Source organism: Mya arenaria, chromosome 6 (assembly GCF_026914265.1).
Source record: "Mya arenaria isolate MELC-2E11 chromosome 6, ASM2691426v1".
NCBI lineage: Eukaryota > Metazoa > Mollusca > Bivalvia > Myida > Myidae > Mya > Mya arenaria.
Genome location: NC_069127.1, coordinates 3,398,773 through 3,406,178, shown reverse-complemented (window position 1 = coordinate 3,406,178; position 7,406 = coordinate 3,398,773). Strand labels below are relative to the sequence as shown.

General features: G+C 38.6%; 1 non-coding gene across 1 annotated transcript; it reads left to right on the top strand.

The window, feature by feature from the left end:
• The first annotated feature begins 4,809 nt into the window (after nt 1-4,809).
• Nucleotides 4,810-4,882, top strand: Trnar-ccu (transfer RNA arginine (anticodon CCU)). Its single transcript has one exon. It is a non-coding gene; the product is annotated as a tRNA-Arg (tRNA).
• Nucleotides 4,883-7,406: the final 2,524 nt, after the last annotated feature.

Sequence of the window (7,406 nt, the reverse complement as noted above, 5' to 3'; positions counted from 1 at the left end):
TCGGGGCTTAAGTAAGTCTAAACAGTTCATCTTAAATTTTGCAAACCAAACGTGTACTGGTATGCTTAACATGCTTGTATGTCAGATTTGTACTTAAACTGAATAGCGTTTTATCTGTAGCTTGTTTACACAGTTACTCTCATCAGAAAAGTAAAAAGTATTTATGTTAAGTAAAAACCTATAAACGAAGCATCAATTTAAGGCAGGTACATTACATGTAATCAAGTGAGATATGTTGTCTAAGATTTATTCCACTATTTTTATTATGTTACTATTTACCATGTTTAGAATTTAACACCCCATACATCAATAGTATTTGTACGGGGACATTCTGTATACCCTTTATCGGCTAAAATATATAAAATGTAATAATTACTTGTATCCATATAAGATCCATCCTTACTATATGCTTTAAGCTAATGTCACAAGAAACTGTATAGTTTACGTGAATTAAATAGTAACATTGTATAAATTGTTTTGGTAGAGTTGTAAACAACAAGTTTATTCACATTTGGATGTTGGAGATTCCGGTTGTCATCTTTGCCTATCTTCCTAAGATATATTATTGTTGAAGTTGTTCCGTTTAATCCTCTATAATATTCATTTCACGCGTTTCGTGAGTATAGCGTGAAATATTTGTCTTGGCGAAATGATAGTATTTTAATACAGTAGTGGTCAGTCTTGCACGAGGATTTCGTGCTATATTGGTATATTAGCGTGTAGAGTAATTCTACCACTCGATTTCACTCAGTTCACTTCGTAACCTAAATTGCTAGTTTTGAAGGTCTTGCAGCCATGGAAGAAAATAACATTTTATCTAATTTAGAAAAACATTATTACAAATAAATCGGATGCTTTTGAAAAGCGTATTTCGGATAGGCAACACGTTTCTCAAGCTCAGCTTTCTTCGATACAAGAGAATCTCGCCCAGCACGAGTCTTTTTCTTTCCGGCGAAAGGGAAATTAAGAACAGCATAAGGTCAACGCGAAAGTTCTTGGCAAATTGAAAGAAGCTGACGGCTATCTCCAGGACTCCTTGAGTAACCACTCCGCGGAACCCGTGGCAGAGGCGCACAAGAAAATTTCAGAGGGTATGGACATTTTATCTCATAGACAAAAAATGATTAAGCTTGCGGATTCCTCTGATAGTGGATGGAAAGTTGTTCAAGAGTATGAGGCTCACCCTCTTGCAGAAGACTCGGATGACGAGAAGAAAATCTACAGGGCCCAGATGACAGCGGACCGGAAGTTGCGTCAAGAGCGGCTGTTACGTGGTCGGCGTTCCGCGCCCTATCACGGAGTTCCTTCATCGGACAATGTCGACGTGAGAAGCAGAACCACTTCTACGATACCTGTGGTCGGTGGCGGTGGTACGCAGACGAGGCGTCCGGGCCTCTGCTTCCGATGCGGGCGTTCGGGACATTGGCGGGCAGAATGTAAGGTTGTGGTGCCTAACGTGGGTGCACCATTACAAAAGGAAAATAAGATAAGTAGATCTTTGGTGAATTCTGTTGTAGAAAATTTCAGAGAATTAAAAAAAGTAAAATCAGTTGATTCACCCGTTGGTAGGTTAAATTTTTGCTATACACACTGGAAGGAAGCGAGTGCAAACGAGTATATTTTAGATGTCGTAAGGGATGGGTACAAATTACCTTTTCGAGAGATTCCTAAATCTGTCTTTTTAAATAATAACAAATCTACATTAGACAATGCATCGTTCGTGACCAGTGAAATCGAAACACTACTGAAAAAAGGTTGTATATCTGAGGTTAGCGAATTACCTTTTGTGATAAATACGTTGACTGTTGCATTTGGCAAGAAAGGTAAGCCACGGTTAGTGCTTGATTGTCGCCATATAAACCCAGAGCTTTTCAAGTATAAATGTTGTTTTGAAGATCAGTCAGTTGCTAAAGGAATGTTCTTTAAGGGAGATTACTTGTTTGCATTTAATATTCGCAGTGCTTATCACCATATCATGATTTTTCATGAACATAGAACTTTTCTAGGATTCTGTTGGAACGGAAAATACTACATCTATAACGTGCTTGCTTACGGGATATCAGCTGCAGGATTCATAAAATTGTTTTATTTCTTGATGACGGTCTAGGTGGTGCAACAACTTACGAGGATGCGGTTTCTGCATCAAACTTCTTTCATAGAGATCTAGTAAGTTTTGGGTTTTTGATTGCGGAGGACAAATGTCATTGGGAGCCGTGTTAGTCTATTACGTGGCTTGGTTACGTTTGGAACACGTTAGAAGGTACGTTCGTTGTAAGCATTGAGCGTGTTGAGAGCATGCTTGATCTTTTGAGTGATTTGATTGCAAAAATCGCAAGTGGCAAGTCAACTTTCCCAGTACGTTTAATCGCACGTCTTATTGGTCAGTTGATACCAATGCAAAGTGCTGTTGGGCCTCTTGTGCGTCTAAGGTCAAGGTCACTGTATCAATGTGTGCTAAGTCGTGCTAGTTGGAACGCTCCTGGCATGGCGAGTAGTGTGGCTTTTGACGAAATGTTGTTTTGGCAGTCAAATATAAAGAGATTAAATTGTAGCAAGTTAGAGTCCGATAACACGATCGAGGTGCCTGTTGTAAGCGATCAAGCAGTCGTCTTTTGTGACGCCAGTGGAGCTGGGTTTGATGGTTATATTGAAGGCATTGACGACAGCGTCGTGGTAGGTTGTTGGTGTGAAACTGAGAGTGATTTAAGCTCGACTTGGAGAGAGCTTGAGGCTGTATATAGATTTTTACATAGCTCAGTTGGCTGCCTGAAAGGGCGTGAGATCATTGTTAATTCAGACAATAAAAATGTGCCTAGCATTTTGAAGGTTGGCAGTAAAAAGCCTTATTTGCATGATATTGCCTTGAATGTTGACAAAGTATGTAACACGCACAATATTACACTCGTCCCAAAGTGGGTACCTCGGGAAAACAATACTGAAGCTGATTTTCTGAGTAGGTGTACGGATAGTGATGACTGGTCTATTAAGCAATTTGTTTTTAATGACTTAGAACGAGTATGGGGACCGCATACATGTGGTCGTTTTGCATGCAGCTACAATGCGAAATGTGCCAATTTTAATTCAAAGTACTGGTGTCCTGGTACTACGTCCGTTGACGCTTTTAGTGTACAATGGTCGAGAGAGAACAATTGGCTAGTTCCTCCACCGAGATTGATCAATGGCTGCATTATTAAGATAAAGAAAGAACAGTGTAAAGCAACATTGTTAGTTCCTATGTGGAAATCTGCTCCGTTTTGGCCAATATGTTTTCAGAGTGACGGCGAAAAGGCTGGTTTTGTACATGATTGTATTGTTTTTCAGCCTGGTCGTCTCACAAGGCGGGGACGCGGAAGGAACGGGATTTTTGACGGCAGGCCGCTTAAATTTGGATTTGTGGCTTTGAGATTTATGTAACTCATGTATGTTTATGTTTCGCAGGCCTAAACCTGAGAGAGGGTATCCAAAACGAGTTAAGCACCAGTGGATTGGATGGTGACGTATTCGGTAATCTGTCGGACAAGATGGCGAACTTTTTGGCGGGTTCAAGGAGTGACAATACGAACATAAAGTATGAGTTATTTTAACAAGTGGAAGCATTTCATTACATCAAAGGGAGGTAACGCAATTCCAGCTTCACCAATTCACGTTGCCTTATATTTGACTGAATTAATCGACAAACGCATTTCTAGTTCTGTGATAAGTGCAACTGTGTACTACATTAAATGGGCACATTCACTCAGGAATTTACTGGATCCTACTGCTAATTCATTCGTGTCAAACCTGCTCGAAACTGCAAAAAGAATCCTTTCAAAACCGACACAACGCAAGGATCGCATTTTAACTGACACGTTAATAAGTTTGTGTAACAAGTATTCTAGCACTACAGATGTTTACATTCTACGTGATTTATGTATGATTGTTTTAACGTTTAATGGATTTTTGCGTTTTGATGAATTGATTCATTTGCATTGTAACGATATAAAGTTTTACGATGATTACTTCACGATAGCTATAAGGGGAAGCAAGACTGACCAGTATCGCAGGGGCGATAAAGTAGATATTGCTATGGGTTCTACAGCGGCTTGTCCATACACTTTGTTACAAAGGTATTTTAGCGCAGCAAATTTGTCTAGTCTGGAAAATAGTTTTCTTTTTCGGCCTATCAATAGATCGAAAGATAAATGCAAACTTATTTCAAAGAATAAGCCACTGAGTTACACGAGAACTCGTGAGTGTCTTTTGGCTAGATTGAGAGAAGTGGTTGGGGATTCGAACATAGGTTTGCACTCTTTGCGTGCAGGTGGCGCCACGTGCGCGGCGAATGCCGGTGTTAACGATCGTTGTTGGAAACGTCATGGTCGCTGGAACTAAATTTTCACCTCAATATTTTTAGTGATTTTGTTTCACTGTTTTATATCCATATTGAAACCAGACAAATGAATGAGGTTCGACATTCATACTTTGTGGATCGACACTAGGCAAACGAACACAGGTTTCCAGAGTTAACCGTCTCTGGTTTTTCCTGGCCGGTCGGTTGCACTGCATAGGACTTTATTAGCCAGGGAATTTTATTGTGTTGTGCTCTACATAAATACATGTGCACGTTTTATACTTACTTAACCTGGCTGCACGTCATCATCTAATAAACAACTCGTCTGGTATTGCACATTTGTGTTGTTGTTTTTATGGTAAAAACGAAGTATAGCAAAGACCACGCACTTCTAACTCCTAGTAGAAAATGAAGAGTGAAATATGCATTAACGTTATATAATCTCATTCACTAAGTGTTATTTTATCACACCTAACACTGCCTCCGTGGCCTAATGGATAAGGCATCGGCCTCCTAAGCCGGCGATTGCGGGTTCGAGTCCCGCCGGAGGTTTTTGTCTTTAACCATGAGCAAATTAAGGGGATCTTGCTCTGACATAAAAGGTGGTCTGGAATTTGGCAAACGTGCATATGATAAAACTTGCAATCAACATCTGGTAATATTGCAGGAATCACTGATATGGTATATACAAGTTATCTTTGGTTTATTTGTTTAATACGAGTTAATAAAAACGTTTGTTATTTCACGTCAATTAGTTTGTATTTTTTTTCAAATGGGCATTTCAATTAAATGATACGTCTGTGCATTTAAGTCCTATCCCGAGTCCTGCCATGAATGCCTTCAATGGATTTTACCAACTCAAACGCCTGTTGGAATAGTCTAAACACAATGTATCTCTTAAGCATGTTAAAATGTTTGACTGCCATTCTTGAATCAAGAAACGACATTGGTGGTAAGGGATGTAAAGGTTTGACTAGTCCATATAAATAGCCTTCAAGACTCTTTTGGCGACATTTGTTCTTTCGATGTCTAGATGTTAAAAAAGGTTTCGTAATCACGCATCATTTGGCTACATTATCACTTGCTTATGCATGATTGTAATAACAACATTGTATATACAACTGAACTCGGTCATACACACTTAGAATACGATAACCCCTTTTCCCGCGAATTTCCTTCGTACCTCTCCCGGGACACCGTTCGTAAATACTTTATTTGAACAATGTGACGCAAACGTTGGAAAGTTGATGCCAATCGTATAGGTGAATACTTTTAACAATGCAGTCAAACCATTTTTACAACAAATACAAGAATCCATAAGTACACACAGTTTTTGTTTCCGTTTAGGATTGATTTCAGGACTTTTCTGGTGTCATGCAGATGTGTGATAACAACTACACCACGAACATGAAGGGTGGTGATTGCATTACAGTAATAAAGTTTTGGTCATAACGTACCGTTTTGATTCAACTATCACCGCCTCCGTGGCCTTACAGATAATGCATTGGCCTCCTAAGCCGGACATTGCTGGTTCGAGTCCCGCCGTTGTTTTTTTATCTTTAACTCTTAGTAAGAAAAGGCATTGCGGGTTCAAATCTCGTTGGAGGTTTGATCCTCTTTTGACTCAAAACAAAGAACGGCGATGTTTGTCCTCACTGGGTGAGTGTTGCCATGTGTGCATGTGGAAAAACTTACAACCGTATACCAGAATGTATTGCACAAATTACGTAAATCGTTTTAGCAGTGAGCTTGACACTTTATTTTAATACGCTTGTTAATTTGTATTATTAAGTACGCTTGTATTTGCTGATATTGCCAATAAACTAAAACTGTTCATTGGATTTGATAACTTATACACCACGGAATCAACATGGACTGCTAACAGCAAGTGGACAGAAGAATATTGTAGATGTGATCTCGCCAATACAAGTTCATTTTTGGAGTGTGCATTTACTTATGTATGTTTATTATTGTTGTGTCTGTTTGGTGTTTATTGTTTGAATGTGTTTTACATTTAACGAATTATATATGTTCAAGAATAGTCGGTTCCAAACATTAAGGCTCTTGTCACTGTATAACGTGATATTTTATATCGTTCTACATAAATGTATGTTTTGGATAATTTTATTTCTGTCTCATAACACCCAAGACCGTTAAAGTAATAATACACACGGGTATAACGTGAAACTAACCGTCTCCGTGGCCTAATGGATGGGGAATAGGTTCGCTAATTCGGGTATTGGGGTTTCGAGTTCCAACGGAGTCCCGTCGCTGTTTGTGCTTACTTTAAACCCTTTGTTTAAAAGTCATTTTAAATTCCTATTAGTAAATCATCTTTACAAGTGTTGTGGTAAGGACATCAAAGTAAAAATAGGTTTTACACAAGAAAGGCGGCCAATGTTTCTCAAATGAATACGGTAAGGAACGTTAAACGGTTTTGTTTTAAATCTCAATTATTTGAAGAAGTAAATGGAAAACCTGAAACTAATTATGCATAATAACATAATACAACAATACTAATTCAACAATGAATAAAAGTAAAACAACAATACACGAATAATAATATAATAAAACATATCGTGCGTCTTGTACGGTGGTCATAACAGGAGTGAAATGCCGTAAAAGTTAGCACGGGTAAATTGATGGTTAGTGAGTAGCCCCCTCTATTAAGCTTTAAATAACTCACTCCCATAAACTGGACAGTTAACTGAGCAGACGATACATTAACTATGATGAGTTTTAATTGATAGAAAGAACATGTCCTTACATAAATTCAACTTTTATTGTAATTGCATTGCCTGGAACATGATTCTGTTTAAATCTCAAAATCTGAATAAAACTGTATACCGATCGTCTTCAGTGCAGCAAATTACAATTAGGAAACATATCTCGATCAACACATGAAAGTTCGGGCATCGGTCACACTAGAGCAACAACCGATCGTTGATATAAAATAACCAGAACAGCGTCTACCAACGACAATCACACCCTGTCAAATTTTATACGGCGACTATTTTTCAGTCAATTGTACGACCGATTTCAGAATGTATGCAACTGGTCCACAACTGTTGACAAG